Below are 22,449 nucleotides of genomic sequence, written 5' to 3'. Positions count from 1 at the left end.
GCCAATTTTGAATCCTTAATTTAATCATTTACGGTCACGAAACCAATATATAATATATTCATACTAATTTATACTTCTCTTTTTTAAAATCTGGGCGTATGGAATAGAGCTGTGGAGTTCAACCAAACGCACCAATCTCCAATGAATTCCAACTCTACAATCTAAAATACTTCCATCTGTAGTAAACGCTCCATTTTAAACCTCTAGGACTATACATACTGATTTTAACATTTCTCTAATCACTCAAATTACCAAAACATGAAACCCCACTTCAACCTGCAGACAAAAGCAAATCCTCTAGCTCAAAATCTTTCCGCTAGAACTCAACCTGTCTAATCAACAAGACGTCTTAAAGAACAGTGGCCTCGAGATCTCCACTCTAGTGAAGAGAGTGGCTGACTAAAATAGTTCAGCGTTTTGGGATATAATCGCTGAGTAACATCTCCACTCGTTTACTTCTACCTTTCACTGTTATCCTTGTTATTTATAGCGCCAAAGTGCTGATTGTAGCCCAAATAAACGAGAAAAACATCGAAGTCTTGATGAATTAGTGATTCTAATACTTTAACAAATTCGTAAATTATTAAACTCTTAAAAGAATACTTTAAAGACGTAAAGAACATGCAACATGTTCCATTTTTTGTTTACGCGTGTGAAGTTTGCACAGCTGGGTCTGTGTTTGTTGCAGAATTACTTAAGAATTACTCAGGTCTTGCATTGTTTTCCCAGCCAGAATGCAAGCTTACGGAAATGGGGTAGCGTTGCTCTAATAAAGATTGTTACAAAAAATGAAGGCTAAATATCTCTTAATGGTCTATTTTTTTTAAAAAAATTATTTCGTAATTTGTAATCTGTATAATATAATATACAATAAGTAAATAGGGAGAATGAAGTATAAATGGATGCGTGAAAGGCAGGAGGAAAGAAATTGCCCAGCGGTAGCACTCTCTACAGCAGTGATTCTCAACCTTTTTTTTGTCGCGGCACACTTTTAACAATTTCAAAAATTTGGCGGTACACCAGCAATAAGATAAGTTTAAAAGTATTTTACTTATCCCATAATACACTGTGTAAAATAGTTTATGTTCAGTTTCAGTACTACAAAAACAACAGTATATGTTTATTAAGGATTGATTACAAGTTAATAATAAGAATACTTTTAATGAGAAATTTGAGCTTGATGTTTTTTTTGTTAATTACAGTTTATAGTTTTGGTCGTATAAATGATAATGCTACTTTCACAACGTCTTCTACTATTAATTATTAATATATAATTTTTATTGTATGCATTTCTAAAATTTGGTGGCGGCACACTTCAAAACTTTCGCGGCACACAAAAGTGCCGCGGCACAGTGGTTGAGAATCACTGCTCTACAGGATATGCTTTTTAGGCCTTCAGACTGCGAGGAAGTTGCGGGGCCACTGGCGATTCAATCGGCGCGTATTGTTAGGAATATCAGAGGAGGCGAGAGACTGTACTAGAGGATTGGAGCAAGTGGAGAGAGTAGTATGGAATTTTTGATATTTAGTTTTGGCTAGTTGGTTGTACGAAGGGGATGTTGAGATCGTTGTGAAGAGTGAGGTTAGTCACGTAGAAAGGAGCGTCAGCTATCTGTCGGAGGAGTTTTGATTGAAATGTTTGTAGGTTTGGCTGAACCCCACAGCTCTAGTCCGTAAGTTCACACAGGTTTGAGGATAGCGCTGTATATTAAACTTTGAGTTCAATGGGCAATTTAGAGCGTCGTCCAAGAAGTCTGTAAAGCAGTTTCGCACGTTTCGTCATTGCTTGTCTTTTAAGTCTAGTGTGTGGGTTTCACATGAGTCGTTTGTCTATGTAGAGCCCAAGGTAGCGCACCAGATCTGTACAAGGAAGAGGATTGCAGTTGAAGAGGACAGGTGGACAGGAGCCCCGCCGGAGAGTAAACGTGGCATGCTGGCATTTCTGTGGGTTCATTTTATTCATCCACTTCTTTGCCCAGGATTCTATTTTATGTAAGTGTGTCTGTAACTTGTGGCTAGTATGGCTGTGTCGTCAGCATATGTGCAGAGTAGTGTAGAGGGTTATACAGGTATGTCTGATGTATATACTGTGTAGAGATCGGGGCCAAGTATACTCCCTAATAATGGTCAAATTATGATTCCAACAGCGTTAACAATGTCTCAACTAATTCTTCCAAACAACTAACCTTGGACAATTTAATCTCTGGACAATTTCTTATCATGTAAGATGTACATAGAAGATATTAAAGTTTTTTCTATTTTTACGTTAGATATTTCCAGCTTCTTTGTATCCGTCATTATTATTATTTATTGGGCGTACATGAAATTAAATCCGGCGCGTGAATCCATCCTATGAACAGCCCTTGGTCTAGGCTTCGTTCACTGCACATGCAATAGCCACAGTACAGTAGTTATAAATAACATTTTTCGTTCATGCACAGTCGAACGTTTCCATTTTACATAAAATGATCATTGTGCGTTAGTATAATGTTCTCTCACATTTCACAAATATTCAAAGGTATGCTATACAGTTAGACAACTAGCACGTACGGACAAACAGCACTTCCATATTCCTGCACTCTAATTTCCTGTTTATTTCAACTATATGTATATATAAGTTAGGGTAACCATTGCCAAGCCCAAAGAGAACACCGATGGCCACAAAACGGACATTGTTGCTGGCAAACAAGCCTAACGGCCGTTACGTTTGCCCGGAAGTGTGCCACTTGTATTATGAAGCGCCCGTGTTGAGCGTAGATAAATCAACAGCATAAATGCATTCTAAATCTCCGTTGCAAACATAAACCATGTCCGGTGTAATATACTTATTATATGGTAATGTATATAGTATGCAGCGTGCATAAGTTGTTATTTATTGGTTAAGCATTTATAAATAGTATGCTAGTCTTTTCATGCAAATGGATCTTATTGATGAACAGTTTAAATGTTCGCAGTAATCTAGTTTGTACTTTGTCATCTTTTGAGAAATGTAATTTCGTGGCGAGTAGAATTACGATACTACTTCTTCTCATGCTTCTATCTTAAGCCTTTTTTTCTGCTCCGAATTATGTTATCTAATATTTTTATATTAAAAACTAATGATTTTGGGGAATATTGAGGTGCGGTCAATCAATAAATTCAAACACAAATTTTGTTTTATCTCACCAGACGTTTCGGGTAAATCTATTACCATCTTCAGGGTCTGTACAAAAGAAATATTACACTAATATAGATATAGATTGAGTAACATAAAAATTATACACAAATTTTTAACGATTTTTTGAAATTATCTAGAAATAAATAAAAATAAAAAAATTTGGAAAAACTTACAGCGAAAAATTTGTGGGGTTTAACGTTTAGCTACATCATCATAACTGTTAAGGATTCATGGAAAAGCGGGTTTATATAGTGGTGAGGAAGGGGTGAAAACAGTAGGGCTGGAAAAACCTAAGGAATGTGGTGAGTAATTTGTTAAGTTACTGTTTGAAGAATGTTCTTGTAGAAATTTGAAAGGCAATAACAATAATAAATAAATAACAATAATAAATAAATAACAATAATAAATAAATAACAATAATAAATAAATAACAATAATAAATAAATAACAATAATAAATAAATAACAATAATAAATAAATAACAATAATAAATAAATAACAATAATAAATAAATAACAATAATAAATAAATAACAATAATAAATAAATAACAATAATAAATAAATAACAATAATAAATAAATAACAATAATAAATAAATAACAATAATAAATAAATAACAATAATAAATAAATAACAATAATAAATAAATAACAATAATAAATAAATAACAATAATAAATAAATAACAATAATAAATAAATAACAATAATAAATAACAATAATAATAATAATAATAATAATATCGCAAGCAGTCCATATTAAATAATAGAGTTTTGAAGTGAGATGCAAATATATAAATAAACAAAAAGCTAACGGTAACTGCGCTTCACAAATATATTTACTGAGTGTACGGTGGTTTGGTGGTTTGTCAGCGATCAAGGCGGTCTGCATGTTTATGTCAGCCGTGCAAGAAGTTCTGTAACACGCGACCACATGGTCAGAAGACATGCTCATTACCATATATCGGACCCCAAACACCCGGTTAAGGATGGAGATAGAGAGAAGAGACACAGTGGATGTTGATAGTGTGGGACTAATGGAGCCAATACTCTACAAAATTCTCTCAGAGTCCGGTTAGATCGGTGTAGGAGGTAATATGGTTTGTAATTCACTTGACTACACTTAAGATGGGCTCTGTGTGTATAGCTAAGAAGTTAGAGGACGACCGAAGGAGGGACAAAGAAGAGAGGTTACATCGAAACACACACAGATCAAAAAGAGTGACGACCGTTTATGCTATCTCATTTGAATAAACACATCTCCTGTCACCGACTCCGACTTCTTACCAGAAGTACTCCACCTCGCCCTGCACCTCGGCGAGACTGCTGCACTCCACTCGACAATATAATTTCCTCTGTTCTACGCCGCCACAACTTTTAACTGTTCCCCTTTTAATCTTAACTTTTATACAAACAAAATATCATTGGATTTTATTATCGCATTTTATTCCTTTATTTTTATTATATCTTCTAATTCCTAACTTAAGAGTTGAATTTCCTTTTATTTTATTTATTTTTTGAATTCATTTTCCTTCCAGGTACATTTTAACATTTTTATTTATAATCCTATTAATACAAATTATATTTAACGTATAGTTTAAACGTTTTAAAAGTTGTGAAATAATGTGTACAATATATTTCAAGATTAAAACTCCACTTTGACAATATGTTTGCAATCTTGAACACATAACTCCTTTTAAATCATTGGCTCCTCTTCCTAATTTTTTCCCATATAACATCCCAATAAAATGTTGTTCCTCTGTGAAGAACCTCGGTATCACTTTTGGCCAAAAACCTATCCTGGAAAAACCATGTTTCCTAAATCTCTCGCCGCTCCATCCACATCCTGAAGCAGTTTAATAGTTTGCGTCACCAATTAAGACCCAGCAAATTCTAGTTTCATCTATTATTTTTCTCCATTTAGACTATGGTTGCTCAGTGTATGGCTGGTCTTTCTGGTGATATCGAAGCTAAGCTTCAGCATTCCCAGAGGTACTAGCATTTCGCACTACTACGATGAGTTGAAGTGGTTTTATCCTGTCTACCGTTGCCAGTATTTTTTCGGCTTCATTCCTTTTCCAAGTTATCCAATCTCAAAGACCATCTTATATTTTTCAACTCTTCAATTTCAAATCCTCGATCCATTCTCGTAATACGAGGGTCGTTTGAAAAGTCCGTGCAAAAATAAAAACTACTTAATTTTTTAGGGTAAACCTTTTTTATTTTTCAACATAGTCTCCTTTTAGGCTTATACACTTCGTCCAACGCTGCTCTAGTTTGTTGATCCCTTCCGAATAATAGGATTTGTCCAAGTCTGAAAAATAGCCATTCGTTTCTGCAATCACCTCCTCGTTTGAATAAAATCTTTTTCCCGCCAGCCATTTCTTCATATTGGGGAACAAATAGTAGTCCGAGGGAGCCAAGTCTGGAGAATAGGGGGGATGTGAAACGAGTTGGAACCCTATTTCCATTAATTTTGCGACCACAACTGCTGAGGTGTGAGCTGGTGCGTTGTCGTGATGGAAAAGGACTTTTTTGTGGGCCAATCGTGGGCGTTTTTCTTGCAGCTCGGTTTTCAAACGGTCCAATAACGATGAATAATATGCACCTGTAATAGTTTTACCCTTTTCTAGATAGTCGATGAGGATTATTCCTTGCGAATCCCAAAAGACAGTCGCCATAATCTTTCCGGCCGAAGGAACGGTCTTCGCCTTTTTTGGCGCAGATTCCCCCTTGGTAACCCATTGTTTAGATTGTTCTTTGGTCTCAGGAGTGTAGTGATGTATCCATGTTTCATCCACAGTGACGAAACGACGCTTAAAGTCCTGCGGATTCTTCTGGAACAGCTGCAAACCGTCCTTGCAACACCACACGATTTCGTTTTTGGTCAAGCGCGAGCAATCGCGGCACCCATCTTGCGGATAGCTTTGTCATGTCCAAATGTTGATGCAAAATATTATGTACCCGTTCATTCGAGATGCCCACAGCACTAGCAATCTCACGCACCTTCACTCTTCTGTCATCCATCACCATATCATGGATTTTATCAATGATTTCTGGAGTAGTAACCTCAACAGGGCGTCCAGAACGTTCAGCGTCACTTGTGCCCATATGGCCACTCCGAAAATTTTGAAACCACTTATAAACTGTTCTAATCGAAGGTGCAGAGTCACCATAATGTTTATCAAGCTTCTCTTTAGTCTCCTGAGGCGTTTTGCCTTTCATAAAGTAGTGTTTAATCAACACACGAAATTCTTTTTCGTCCATTTTTTGAAAATCACTCGACTTCCTCGATTCAAACGAATGCCAAACACAAAGTAATAGACCGATCTGGCTGAAACTTGGTGTGTGTTCTTCCAAGAGATGCTACTAACTAGTGATGGGCTATTTGAGCGGACTCGTTCCATTGGAACGAGTCCGATGGTGGAACGAGTTGATTCAAATCCCTATTTTAAAAAAAAGTGATTCCGCCCCGCCCCAAAAAATTTAGGCAAATAAAAATGAAAATGAGGCAGCAGAAGGTTTGGAACGATTAAACATAAGAACAAATGTCACGCAATTTATTATATTATTATATCATTAAATGTTAGCTTTCCCAGTTAATAACAAAACTATATTTCTTTAACACACATTGAGTACTATCCCTAATTTCCAATTGCTCTGATAAATATAAAATTAACAACGTAATACAAATATTAACACAAAAATAGGCTAGTCAAATATAAATTAAAGCAATGCAGTTTTGTCATTATCTAGCTTGACCACTAGAAGACTGGAGTTAACTTACTTCAAGAGTATTCAAGGTAGAGAAACGGAAATGGGTAGGAAATTATTCCATAAAAATTCTAACCCTTCAAAATTATAATTACTCATAATATTTATTTACTAAGAATTGAATATCAAGCTTTTAAAATATTATCTTATTGTTTTACAAAAAGAAAAAGCTGTGTGCTTAATCTTAAACTTAGCGCTGGACACTTACTCTCATCTTCATTGGCGTAAGTTTGAACGTGTACATGTCAGCTAGACGGTCAAAGTAAAACTGGGCCAAAATTTAGTATTACCTAACTGGTTTACTTAGTGTAGTATCCCTCCCACTCTATCACCTATTTCACAAACATTCATCGATTAAAAATATTTTTTAGTTAAATATTCGTTTCATTGGAATACAAAAAACATTATAACGCTTTCTTAAGATGATTTGAATTTTTAAAATTTGTTTTTGTCCATTACTCTTATAAAATACGAAGAATTTCAAATAAAATATAATATACAAACACAGAATGATCTAGTGTGCAGGTGGAGTCAGTCGTAGTTACCATGACAACGGAACCGTTAAACGACTCCGGCCCAGCTCTAGCATTTTCATTGGTTAAATCCACTGGAGTTGGTGGAGTCGAATCCGGAGTGATTTAAATCCTTTTGAAACCGGACTCGTTCCATTTTTTCGTTCACTGAATCTAGCCAATAGAAATTGCTGGAGCTGGAACCGGAGTTGTTTAACGGTTCCATTGCTATGGTAACGAGGACTGACTCCACCTGCACACTAGATCATTGTGTTTGTATATTATATTTTATTTGAAATTCTTCGTATTTTATAAGAGTAATGGACAAAAACAAATTTTAAAAATTAAAATCATCTTAAGAAAGCGTTATAATGTTTTTTGTATTCAAATAAAACGAATATTTAACTAAAAATTATTTCCAATCGATGAATGTTTGTGAAATTGGTGATAGAGTGGGAGGGATACTGCAGTAAGTAAACCAATTAGGTAATACTAAATTTTGGCTCAGTGTTACTTTGACTGTCTCACGGTCATGTACACGGTTAAACTTACCCAATGAAGATAAGAATAAGAGTGTCCAGCGCTATGTTAAAGATTAAGCACACAGCTTTTTCTTTTCGTAAGATAATGAGATAATATTTTTAAAGCTTGATATACAAGTCCTAGTAAATAAATATTTCTTTATTTATGAGTAATTATCATTTTGCTTGAAGGGTTAGATTTTTTTTTATGGGAATAATTTCCTACCCATTTCCGTTTCTCTATCTTGGATCCTCTTGAAGCACATTAACTCCAGTCTTCCAGTGGTCAAGCTAGATAATGACTAAACAGCATTGCTTTAATTTTTATAATTGACTAGTCTATTTTTATGTTAATTTTTGTGTTACGTTGTTAATTTTATATTTATCAGTGCAATTGGAAATTAGGGATAGTACTCAATGTGTGTTAAAGAAATATAGTTTTGTTATTAACTGGGAAAGCTAACATTTAATGATATTTTTTACAATGTTACTAATGCATAGGGTAAGTACAGAGACCGGAATCGGTGAACGAGTTGTTGGAATCGATTCCAACCCTGGAACTGATTCAAATCCAACGAGTCCAAAGACGGACTCGTTCTGCCCATCACTACTACTAACTAAACATAACCTCGATACGCGCCAGTAGTGCTATCTCTCTGACTTTGCATGGACTTCTCAAACGACCCTCGTACTAGATCTCGTTCCGCCGATCTCTATATTCCCTCACACCGTACTTCATCCTTTGACAAATCTTTCTTAATTCGCGCTACCTCTCTCTGGAACTCCTTGCCATCATCTGTCCGCCATGTTCCTACCCTTTCCATCTTTAAATCCCTTCTGTTCAATTATCTCCTTTCTACTCAGCTTCCTCCGAAATAATAATTGAATGGATTATATTTCCTTAATTTTAATTCTTATTTTTGTAAATACTTGCCTATTTTTTGTATATAACATAAATATCTAAAATACATGTCAAACCAATAGGGCCTACAAAACTGTACATGTATCTATTCTTAGGGGACAATATTCCCAGAATAATAAATATATTTTCATTCATTCCTATGTAAGCTTGAAAAATATATTTTTATTATTTAATTTATAGACGGGAGGTTTTCAAAGTTTGCTGTTTAAGTCTGGTCTCTTTTGTCATGTGAAAGAAATTGGTAATTGTAATAACAATATGTAGTTTAAATGTAAATGTGTTATTCAAAGCTGCCAAAAGCAAAAATTGGAGGGTTAGTATCGGTCTAGTTTGACTTCATGTTTATGAAGTATAGTCAGAAGTATAAGTTGAACAAAATCGTGCTTTCTAGCATGACTGCATATTATGCTTTCTCACATTTGGGTTCTTGTTGCATAACAATAATCTTTTGCTTCTTCTTTCATGTCAAGGAGAGCCGCAGTCCAACAACTACGTTCCTTCGTTCCTCTCTCTGTCTTTCATGTCACCCGTCACCATATGTAAGTGCATTAGCAGCCTTCCTCTATCCAGATGACCTGTATAAAACTCTGCGGTATCATCTTGCTTCATTCTTTCCAAGTGACCCAATGACCACAACCTCCTAAGTTTCACCACTCCTACTAGGTCCTGTTAAACGTATGACTCTTTTTAATTCTTGGTTTTTACCTACATATTACTTCATATCTTTTCCTGGGCTAAATATTTTCTTCAGGACCTCTAAGAGACGTTCATCTTCACGAGTTCGAGTTCGCTATTCGTAGATCACAACTGTTTTTAATGTTTTTATACAATCCTAACTTGGTTGAAGCGCAAAGCTTTCTGTAACAACTATTTATTACTGGCCAACATACGAACTTTTTTGCGTATATTGACTTCATTTCTATCTGGGATGATAATCGTAAAGTACAGAGAGTGTTTTAACACTTCAAATTTCTGTTTTCCTGGAGATACTGCTTCAGCGACTTCATTGTCAGCAAGTTTCTAAGTTAGCTGTTTTCTTCGGCATATTCCTAAGAATACCGGTTACAGTTCATCTTTATACACAGCATAAGCCACGTGCCACCAAGGTTGGTACGAATCATCCACACTACCTTCTGCAGTGCTAAATTGAAGTATCAAGTCTTTCGAAGTTGGGAAATGTTCGGTGTAGAACCTACTGACTTCGTACAGCTTGTTGAGGTAGTGAACGTGAAGCCTTTTTAAACGAATTATTTATTTTGTTTTTCAACAAGCGATACACCTATCAAAGCAGTTTTTCTCGGTCCAACCTATTGATTAGCTTTAAATCAAAGAATAAATGTTTTGGAGGCACAATATATTCATAGCGCTTTTCCAAAATAATCCTATTGCAGAAAATTGAGCCCATGGAAAATGTATCTTCTCTAAATCCTGATTGGTTTCCTGCTACCTCTTGGCTGATTCACATTTGCAGACGACCAACAGCAAAATGGCTAATACCTTGTACGCTATGTCCAGGACAGAAATCTCAAGGTAGTTCTTGCACTTCATTTTATTACATTACCTTATTCAAGCAGACTTCGAGTAGCCTACCTAAAACTTTCGTCTCACTTCAGTAGTTCTACCAGGACTTCTACTGCACCTGCAGCTCTGTTGTTGTTGTTGTTGTTTTTAATTAGCCACTGCATCCACAACTTCTTGTGAATCCGGTGGTTTTTGAACTACTTCACTTTCCTCTTCACCAAACCTCTCCAGATTTAGTTCTGTTCCTTCACTTATTTCCAAATCCATTGCTTCACTGTTAAGCAGACCTCCTTAGAAATAACCTTGCCACTTAAGTAAGTAAGTAAGTAGTAAAGTAATCGCCTATTTTTTCAGGCAGGGCTTAACGTCCAACTACCAATTAGGTGTCGTAGACGGAGGCGACTAGCAATAATACTTTACTGTAAATTTCTTTCATTAACCATTAAATAAAATCCAAGACCTAAGACTGGGAATCGAACCTAGTACCACAATAGAAATTAGCTTCGTAGGTCTCCTTGTGCTTGTGACAATATCGTAACCAATGAAGGTCTCCTGAGGTGCGATTATTGCTAGTTGAAAACTTTTACCTTGCCACTTAATAACACACCTTTTAATAGCAAAGTAGAAGATTGGGTTACGGTGTAAGCTTCAAATGAGACATACTCGTAGAAATACGAGTAAGGCTAGGAATCTTTTGTAATTATTTTTTTACCCTAACTTTGTTTACCTTGTAACTTCGCTCCCACGTGAAGTCAAAATAGGAGAGCAACCTAGTCTCAAAACTATGAGTAAATCTTTTTGCTCTCCCGTATCATATTTACCCAATAAATATATTCAGTCTAGACAATCTATCAAAAAACCAAAACCTTTTTTTGAATCCAAAACATTTATTGCGCCATTTTTTTTTTTATCTAAGTAGACCACTCAAGAACTTTCTACAAATTTAAATAACTTCTAATGTTTCTATTAAATTTAAATATACAATTTTACAATCAGTTGTATTAGTTGTAATTTGAATAAAAGATTTAATCTGTAAATATATGTCTACTTTATTTAAACGATTAAATCGCTGGTCGCCTAATAAAGATAACTTTAATCGCCCGATTTGCAGAATTAATATCGATAAAAAAAAATAAAAAAGGTGTAGCAATAACATTAAAATATAAAGTACCTCAATAAAAGTGTATGTACGTGAACATAATGCAATAATATAAAAAAACAAAAACGGCGGCCCACGTAAAAAAAAAAAAATGAAAAGAAAAAGGTCGACTTACCAGAGGGAAGACAGGCGAGGAAATATACTAACTATTTAAAAGTGGTTAGTATAATAAAATATTATATCGAGAGTAATCGATATGTTGGTGAGCTAGACACAGTTTCTAACAAGCTTTCACGTAGGTGTTTACCAGATAATATAGCCTACAGTTCAGATTATTATCTGGCGCTCGTTTTATTTATAACAGGTACCCAATAAAATTACTTTTCAAACTAACTTTAACATAGATTATACAGCAATCCCGTGCCTTTTCTTTATTTATACTTTTTTTTATGTTTTAGTTAAATAAATTTATTTAATTTTATGTTCAATAAACCTAAATCTTAAAGTAAATATAATTATTTAATTGACAGTAACGCTTAATATTTTATCTCCTTAACAAAAACTTACAGTTTTAAAAGTTAAGTATAAGGGTTGATTAAACGCCAAAAGGTACACAAATCAGCAGTTCCCAACATTTCATTAATACTTCATTGATATAATTTAAGTAATTTTACTGCATTAACTTTTCCTTCACATTTTTTAGAATTTATTAGATGTCACAGACCCTTATGCTGGCCATTTTCGTCTACAAAATATTTACTCAAGTAGCACACCATTTAACTTAGATTGACTGTAATATCTATTTAACTATAATAATCAAACTATTAATCACAGGTGAAAAAGAAAACGTTATAAAAAATATAAAAAAAATAAGAGGCTAAAAAATTCATAAACTTTTTTTACATCAATGATTTTATGCATTTATTTTTATTTTTAAATAAAAATCATTGGTTTAAGTTCATTCTTCGATTAAAGTAATTGTTATTTTATGTTGTAGTCAAACGTTTGTAATAATAAGTAATAAATAATCTGGCTTTATCGCAAATAATATAGTTTTCTTCAATTACATTCTCAATCTAGGTGTTCTTCCCACAATGTTATATATATGTAATATAAAATAAAGAAAATAAAGATATGCATATTTTTAGGACAGCTAATTATTCCAGTATTTTACCATAAGTAAAATTAGGGGGACTAAATTAAATTACAATTGAGAAATGAGTAAATATTGTTGAATAATCTACTTGTTATTAAATGTATGTTATTTGTGCTCACGAATATTTCGGTAAGACGAATTTAAGACTGAAATATTGTTTTGAATCCTCCGTGATTGAAATTTAAAAAGTGGCCGACTCTAACTTTGTTTTTTTCTACTTTAACATGCATGTATATGTGACTACTCAGAATAATTCATCACTCATTTTATCATAATTATAATAAAAAAATATTATGAATGAACTGGCCAGCATAAGGGTCTGTGACATCTAATAAATTCTAAAAAATGTGAAGGAAAAGTTAATGCAGTAAAATTACTTAAATTATATCAATGAAGTATTAATGAAATGTTGGGAACTGCTGATTTGTGTACCTTTTGGCGTTTAATCAACCCTTATACTTAACTTTTAAAACTGTAAGTTTTTGTTAAGGAGATTTTTGTACCTTTTGGATAGATTTTCCTTTTTGTCTATTTGCAAAGTTACGTCTGCTTTACAGATTTTTTAAAATTTGGAATAAGCTATTCTATCATTATAACCTGATAAGGTGTTAAATCGGAACCGTAATTACCACTGGAGAGATCTTTTTAAAGAATGATTATAGTTGCGGTCCCCAAACCATCCTCAATAACCATTTTTTTAAGAAAGCGTTTTGAATAAAATAGGAAGGTATTTGTACGTAAATAGCAAAATTAAACTGCGATTTCAGTACTTCCTTTTAAGAGGAGCAAGAAAAATAAACTGCGATTACAGTATTTCTCCCTAAAAGGCAAAGATTTTGAATCGAACGACAATTCATTGATGTAAATCGGTTCACTCATTGATAATTTTAACGATTGCAGTACTTCCTCTTAGTAGGTGTAAGAGCATGATGGCACTTCACAGCCACGTAGAGGAGCTTTAACCACTTATTTGAGCTAAATTTTATCAAAATCGGACTAAGCTTTGTAGAAATATTGGTAATAATCGTTTTAGAAAGGGCCTTATTTGGGTGGGGCGAACTCCCCTCCTTATGAGGCATAGCGTCGAGACTTTTAAAGTACAAATCTGTACAAAATTTCGATTCGAATGACAGTTCATTCATGAAAATCGGTTCACGTGTCGATAATTTGAAACGATTGCTATACTTCCTCTTAACAAGTGTAAGAGCAGATCGTCGCTTTATTGTTAGGTAGGGGAGCCCTAACCCTATCATCCTACAAAATTTTATCAAAATCGGGCCAAGATTTACAGAGTAATTAGTAATAATAATTTTGGAGGGGGCCTTACATAAAGGGGGCTAACTCCTCTCCCATTCGATGTACAGGGCCGAGCCCCCCAAAAGGCACATCTACATAAAATATTGAATCGAATGACACCTCATTCAATCGGTTCACGCGTTTAGGCGCTACGTTGTTTACAAAAAAGGTAACAACAAGAACAACAACAAGAAGAAGAAGAAGAACAAGAACAAGAACATTTTTTGAAAAAGCGGTTTTTGCTCATTTTCGGCAACTTTTTTCTCGAAACCTATTAGATCTGGGTTGTTGCAAAAAAATTACAGCTATAAAGGAGGATTTGCCCTATATTTTAAAGAAAATTTGGGAATTTTATCTTTTGTAGAAAAAGAGAAAAAAATTGTCAAAGTTGGGTGTTTTTCAACGTTACGCTTTTTCGTGCAGTTTTTGATGGTCAACCCTTATACAACTGTCCTACCGGACAGTTTTAATTTATTTTTTAAAATCTTTTATTGGAATTTACAACTGAAACTATTGTTGCAACAAGCAAATATGGTACCTGATAAAAAAAATACGTGAAAATCATGAGTGGAGAAGGCTCCCAGTGGTGTCACTCCAGTATCGTGCTCTTGCTATACTGCTCTCACGATAAGAGTAGATCACGAGGCCATCTTCTCTTCAATCTCCTTAGAGGATTACCACATAATGTGGAGGAAGATAGGTGTTCTATGAGAGGGTTAGGATGAGCTGCTGTAGAGTGGAATGAAATTTGAAGAAACGAATGTTAGCTAGATCTGTAATGAAAGGAATTTTGAGGTCATTATGGATAGTGTGAGGTTAGATACATAGAACGGAGCGTTAAGAAGTTTTCGAAGTATTTTTTGACTGTAATGCCTGGAGGTGTAGTGAGTTGGAACGGTTTAGTCGATCCCCATACTTCGATGGGCCGTATGACCAAATAGGTCGCAGTAACAGTAGATATAAGAGTATTTTGTTATGTAGGTTAAGTTTCGAACGTTTGTCAAGTAGTTTGTAGCGTTGGTTAGTTTCTTGTCTTTTCAGTCTAGTATGGGGGATTCCATGTCAACCGTTTCTAGGTGCAGTCCAAGGTAGCGTACTTTGTCCCACAGTTATTACAGGAGTTTGGTTCAAGATGATGGGAGGTAGGATTTTCCGTCTAAGAGTAAATACTATAAACTTTGACTTCGTAACGTTTAATATAGATTTTTTTTTTTATCTGTAATAGCTAAATAATGTGCCTATTTTTTTTTCCGGCGCATCGACGTCTGTGGCCATCAGCGCCTACTACACAGTTTCTTTTCTCACATAAAGGCCACTACAGCTGGGATGGTACCTATTGTCCTATCGGGCTGCCACACACATATCTTGCTCAGCAAGGCAGGGCGGAGACTAGGCAAACGGAAGCAGACCGCGCTCTCCTCTTACATCATCGATCTAGCTGACGAGAAATGTGCCTATTATTATGCAAAATTTAGTGAATAATTTCATATTTCAATCACTTGTGTCTGAAAATAGTTATTGAACATTGTTCTATCACTTTGTTTTGTGAATGCATAACCTCAAAGGCACCACGATAGCCGAGCGGTTAGAGATGGGACTTGCTAAGCTAATACTTATTGTGGAGGTAGTGGGTTCGATTCCCGGTCCTAAACCTTTGAATTTTATTTAATTTCATTTATAAAAGGAATTAGCAGTAAATTATGTTTTTTCTGCAACCATGTAGGGAAGTTCTCATTACTCAATTAAAATCAGCTGTGTAATGCCCAACTTCCCACACTAGTGGGGGGAAATTCCCATTAGTGTCACTTTCCGCACAAGTGAGTGGAAAAACTTTATTGTGCTTCCTTGATATAAGAAGTTTTGTTATTAACATAAATATTTTCAAAACTCTAATAAGCTTATTTAAATTTATTTTATTTAAATAATTAAAAAACGAATATTAAAAAATAAAATAAAAATTGAAAGGAATATAGAAATCAAAATAATACTTTAATAAATAATTAGATATTTTTAATTATAACAGTTAAAAAGGTTATAGTGTTACCTTATAGAAATTTAAAATGGATTCTAGTGATGCCTGTTTAGAAAACACTCCTCCATCAATAAAAGAAACAGCAGAAAATGTAATAAGTAATGTAAATACGTAAGTAATGTAAATAATTGTAATATAACAATAAATGTTTATAATAAATAAATTACTTTTTGTAGACTGTAAAAATGAAATTTTTAATTTTATTAGTTAATAAATGGTTGCAGTAAAAATATAATATTTAACTCTAGTGTAAAGTATTTTCCTCACACTCGGCAATTTGCACTTGCACTCGCATCGCTTCGCTCGCTCGTGCGTGCAAACCCTGCCTCGCGTGAGGAAAAGTACTACTTTCCACACTTGTTAAATAAATAACTATTGCTAATCGCCTCCTTCCACAATACCCCTAATTTGGTACATGAATGTGCAAAGCCTGCCTGAAAAAATAGTCATTGCATTACTTTTAATTTAGTTAGTTTATTTATTTATTATTTTTTTTTAATGATTTAAGGCGCGTCAACATCCAAGGTTATTAGCGCCCGGAGCTTTTTCCAGTGCACTGCCGGCCTCCGGACAGTGTTCTCTCGTTACAGACAACACTGTCCATCACCGGACAGTGAGCTGTAAGAAGCTCCTAGGAAGAGAAAATCTAAAGGTCAGCTGCTGGATTCGAACCCGGGACCTCCGCGTGGGAGTCCAGTATGCTAACCTCATAGCTAATCCCTTCCCTTTAGTTAGTTTATTTATTTTTTTTTTTATTCAGAACCTCTAGAAACTATTTTTAGTGAATCTAATATAAGCAGTTTTCTTATCTAGATCAACTGTAGAAGTGAAACTGCCCCAATGGCAACGCTCTCGCCGGAGTTTTGTCACATTACTGTTTAAAAAAAACTGCAAAATAATTATTTCACATAAAAACCTGCCTACGTACTTCCTATTCTTATGTATTAAATATAACATAATAAAAATGTAAGCATGTTTTTAAGTTAAATAATTATTTTAACATTTTTCTCAATCTTTTCGTAGTAATATTGTTTAGTTCAAAATCCGCCAGAAGACTATTTGCAAAGTACATCATTCTGTTAATAGGGAAATGATAAGAATAATTGATTTTGAAAAAGCTTGGTTAGAATAAGTTTTTTTTAAAAGGGTTTGAAAGGAAGTTACGCGGAAATTAAGTAAAGTAATTTGTATAATAATAAACCATTTCACTTCCTAGAAGCTTCTAATAGTTTATGTCCGGAGATGGGACAGTGTTGTCTGCACTGAAAAGAAATTGAAGTTTTTTTTTTGTTTTTTTTTTCACTTTATTTGTACATTTACAACTGCAACAATTGTTGCATCAAGTAAATTTGATATTACTGGTTCAGTTCACTTGTAATGTCATGGTTAGAGCAATCACCCACTGGTGAAACTCTTTCACAATGATTTACGATCACAACAAATCTCTGGGCCACCTCCGCTTCAATCGTCGAGGAGGATTGTCTGGAAGGTGAGGAGAGGAGAGCTGTTGTACGAGAGGATTAGGATGGAGAGAGCTAGGAGGCTGTGAAATTTGCGGTAGCGAGACTTTATAAGATCGGTGACGAAAGGTATGTGAAGGTCAGTGTGTATGGTAAGGTTAGAAATGTAGTAAGGAGCATTCAGGATTTTCCTTAGGATTTTAGATTGTAATGTCTGTAGGCGTTTGGTGTTACGAGGGTTTGGTTGAGCCCCACACTTCTGCTCCGTATGTCCATATGGGTCTTAACAGAGTCTTGTAAATTGTCAGTTTGTGATTCAAGTCGAGTTTAGATCTGCGGTCAAGTAGTCTAGTAAGTAACTTGTAGCGTCTGTTCACGTCTTGTCGTTTCAGTCGAGTATGTGGGTTCCACTTGAGTCTCTTGTCAATGTACAGTCCTAAGTATCGTACGACGTCAGCTGGAGGAATCGTTACACCGTTCAGTTGAAATGGTGGACTCGCAGATTTTCGTAAAGCAAACGTAATGTGCACTGATTTTTGTTCATTAAGTTTTATTTTCCATTTACGGAATCAGGTTAAGAAATTAAAGTAAATAAATAATAAACAAGCGGACTGAATAACCAAAAAAAACTAAGAAATAATCTTCCAAAATATTGTTTTATCTCAATTCTTGAAGATTAGTTTGTTTGTTTAATCCTCTTTTAGAATTGAGCGTTTCGTCACATTATCTCGGAGGTTAGAAATAGATTCGTTCTCATCTGTCTTTGCTTTGCTGGCACGATAAATCATTGGTAGAACAACCATACAAAACAGTGTGGCAAACATTCCCTCTCTCAAAAATATACACTTAAATATTGTACACACCAAACAAATCTCCTCCATGGTTCCGGTACTGCAAATGTAAATTCTTCCGTTCCCTATTTCCTGAAGCTCTTCAGATAATGTAGACGACTGTCCCTAAGTTTGTGTGTATGCGACTGTGCTTTACTTTGAAAAATGATAATCAAAACGTTCTGTAGGAGAGTAAATTAGAAAATGTGTACCGTGCATGACTCCCCTATGATGGTAAGGGATTTTCTGATTCTAGTTCATTGTCTGCTTATAGCTCTGTCACTATAACTGATTGTAACTGCTACGGATTATTATAGTTATCCCCTCTTCATTCAACGCACTTACGCGTTCCAAGTTTCTCATACTGTCAACAATAAACATTTCCGCCCTTCTTTAGGCAAATAATCCTTGGTAACATATGCTAGCTTGTCCTGCTAAGCCTGTAAAGCTGTTAAGATTTATTACCCAATGAATTAAAAGCAAAGAAAACATTAACTAAATCCCTACTAGCTATGACGTAAAGAGCTTTAAGAATGAAATCGTCGCATGATTTACGTCTAGTGAAATAATCAACAGTAATAACTAACACATTTTTATTCGCCTGCATAATAACGATTTGCAAAGCACTGAAGTTTGTTGCATGGCTTCTCCTGGTGGGTACTTCATTGTTGTACCCTTAGTGATATCTACATAAATTGCTTACCAAAGCTTGTATCTTCCTCTACAACTGCAACAAGAATCAAAAGTAAAACTTCTGAACAGATTTTTACTACAAATACAGGTTTAGAAATTTAAACAACTTTGATAGAAAATAAATAATAATAACTCGATGATGGCCCTCAGAAGAAATAATTTTCTCTTCTTAGGAGCTTATTACAGCTCATGGTCCTGCGATAGGATCTTTCGAGTCAGTAACGGGAAAACCAGTGGTCAGCAATGTACTCAATAAACCTCAGATTTTTTCTTTTTGCGAGGAGGAAAAATGCGGAAAAGGCACCTTCCAACGATCTGTCGAGTGTGTGGGGCTCAACCCACTAAAAACCCTCTTCAGGCAAAAAATGTCCAATCCCGGAACCGCCAAACAGCATTACATCGGGATGGCGCCTCGTATACTTGGCTTCCCTTCTTGTTTACTCTTCCTCCATACCTGTAATTATCCCTGGTCCTTTCTTATCCTTATTAGTATATTATTTTTTACAATGGAAGAGACCTTCACCTAGTGCTGTTCAAGAGCTGAGCTATAAGGCTATAAGGTTCGAGCCTTGAGCGCTCGAGCTCTCAGGGCTCAGCGGGTGACTCGAGTCAGTGCTCGAGCTGAAGCCTCACAGAGAGCTCGGTGAGCCTCCAAGGCTTGGCACAAAAGGCTCGAGCTTTTTTTTTTTTTTGTTTTTTATATGAAGCATTTTATTTGTACTATTAATAAATTCATTTCTTAACATAAAATCAAGTTATAGCAGCTAATGAATTTTTTCAACATATTTTTGTATAAATGAATACAATAATTTTCAAAATGTTCGTTGTTCATTGATTACTCGTCATTCCTTAAGAAGTTAAAAAGGCTTGCACTTTGTGAGCCTTCAACTCCAGGTTTGTGAGCCTCCAACTTGAGCTTCACGGCTCGAGCTTCGAGGGCTATGAGGCTCGAGCTTTGAAGGCTCAAGCCGTAAAGGCTCGAGTCGAAGCTCGACTCGGTTGAGCCTTCAGCTCGAACCTCAACTGAACAACACTACCTTCACCTAAGCTTCCTTGTCTTCCAGCATCTGTCCGACGATGTTGTCCGGAGTTATAGGACCGGTAACTTCCTGCATGCTTCTTCTTTTTTATTGCTAACGTGAACATTCAAAAAAATCATCAGAGTGCCCGTAAATGCGTGTCCCAGATGGCCTTTTCCCGATTTTATTAGGGAATCCTGCGAAATACCAGTAGCCAGTAAGGAATTGGGCGAGATAATAATCCTCCTCTTCATGTTTCCTATTTGCCCAGGTCACCGGATCAACAATCAACCTTGCAATCCATCGCTCATGGTCGTCATTCGTCCAGCAGTCTCCCGATTCTTGTGCCAGCCAAGCAGTCGCTCTCTTTTTGGCGTCGGTACTACCCAAAGACTCCCTCAGCAGATAGGTCCGTCTTCTGGCCATTGCCACCAAAGTCAATGGTGGGAACCTCTGCTATTACCAAGGCCACCGACCCCGTAACCGTCCTGTAAGCACTGATAGCCCTCAGTGCCCCTTTATTTTTGGACTGCCCCCAGCCACTTCTTATAACATGGCCGCGGTCATGAGCCGTCTCTTGTTAAGCGAAGGTCCTCCAACGTTTGCCATTAGTCTGCTTAGTGCAGATATGGTTTTTTTTTCAGCCTTGAGAGTTGAGACATCTTTTAAATATTCCCCTAGATATTTCAACGCGCTCTTGGTTTCCATTGCAACCTCTCCCATTTGCATCTCGACTCTGGTCAGACATCAGAACGTCAACATATCAATAATAATAAAAATCGGCTGTATAAGGGCATGTTGAAATCAGAATACCCCTCCTAAAAAATAAACAAAAACACAAAAATCAACCCCGAATTCCACAGGAAGTTCAAAAATGGACATTGTTTTGAAGATTCGGTTAGGTTTGCTTGATTTTATCCATTGTTGGGCGCACTTTTCTGGTGATTTACATCCATTATAAGAGGTACTCTTAGATTACTCAGTTTAGTGTTAAGAGATTTCGAATTCACTTACACCATCTCACGCTACACTTGCTCAATTTTTGTTACCACTTGCTGAACATCGATCCTGGTTTCAAAAGACTAAAGGGACCAATAGTTTAAATTTTGGAACTGCTCACTACAGACGGATGTCAACTGGCTAGAATTTAATACTCCTTCAATATCAAGATCTGCCGATATTAGTTATTCTTTTGTTTACCTTAAGATGTAATTTAAATCGACTACTTTACAACTGACCAATAAAAATCTCATTGGTTTAGTTCTGTAAACCACCCATATATATGTATGTTGTAATAAATGTCTGAAACAGGTAGCCATTAAGACAAAATAAAGAAAAAATAGAATAGAATGTAAAAATAAAAGAATCACTATCTAATGATTTCACTATTGCCGGTGTAAAGTAATAAATAACCTCTTAAGATAAAGAAAAATAACTAATATCTCGGCAGGGCATAATATTAAACAACCTCTATTATGAAATATATGTTTATTCGATAATAATCAGATAGCTGACAGTGTTTGGTCTATCCTTTACTTACTCCCGGCTCCGTCATCTTGCTTTCTTGTTTTAGCCATACTCTCTCTTGTCCCTTCTCTTCTTCCAGAATATTAAACTACTTGGCCCATACATCTTATGCACACTATATACATGTAATGCTTTAAACAATATATCATACTGGCGTATAATATTAATTCAAGTCATTTTTTATTTTTTTATACTAACTATATATAATCTGAGATCATTTATCTAAAAAAATATATCATATATGAGACACGCAAAAGAACACAATGCTGGTGGTGGTGATAGTTGACATTAATATTATGTAAAAATACTTATTAGTTGAAGAGTTATGATAAATATATTGAATTAATTTCTTTAATTGAGTAACAATTTAAAGCTCAATATTTATAGCTTTTAAAAATATTTTTTGTTAGTTTATTGCCTTCGTAATTAAGATTCGTTTATATATTTACTAAATTTATTTATTTTTTTGTACGTTCGTTTAGTTAATCTTCTACTTGATTATTTGCAACTGTAAAATTTACTACATGCAAACGCGATACTACACAAGTCTGTCCAGGTTTTAGCCTACGCAGATAACGTGGATATAATTGGATGGTCCCTCCAAGATATGGAAGGATCCTTCCTTAATCTGGGTTAGAGCGATTGGAAAAGTGGGACTACAAATAAATGCTGCCAAGACCAAATATTTAAGAGCCGAAAGACCTGCAGATCATCCCGCGCACGTAACATTTGGCAATTATATGATTGAACAAGTTGATTCATTCAAAGAAGGAGTATGTTGGCCAATAGGTGCTATAATGGTTTAAATAAGCAAGTGAAAAGCAACCTAATTTCAAAAAATACAAAAATGCTTCTCTTCTAAAACCCTGATCCGACCTGTATTAACATACAGCTGCGAAGCTTGGGTAATTTCAAAAAAAGAGATGAAAAG

At 35.2% G+C, this 22,449-nt stretch overlaps 1 pseudogene; it reads left to right on the top strand.

Annotated features, from left to right (window-relative positions):
* Nucleotides 1-10,917: 10,917 nt before the first annotated feature.
* Nucleotides 10,918-11,118, top strand: LOC141459031 (U4 spliceosomal RNA; annotated as a pseudogene).
* The last annotated feature ends 11,331 nt before the right edge of the window (nt 11,119-22,449 follow it).

Source organism: Rhodnius prolixus, unplaced genomic scaffold (genome assembly GCF_049639745.1).
Source record: "Rhodnius prolixus isolate KJV_2025 unplaced genomic scaffold, Rpr scaffold_5, whole genome shotgun sequence".
NCBI classification, from domain to species: domain Eukaryota; kingdom Metazoa; phylum Arthropoda; class Insecta; order Hemiptera; family Reduviidae; genus Rhodnius; species Rhodnius prolixus.
The sequence above is the reverse complement of the archived record's forward strand: the minus strand, read 5'-3'. Positions and strand labels throughout refer to the sequence as shown.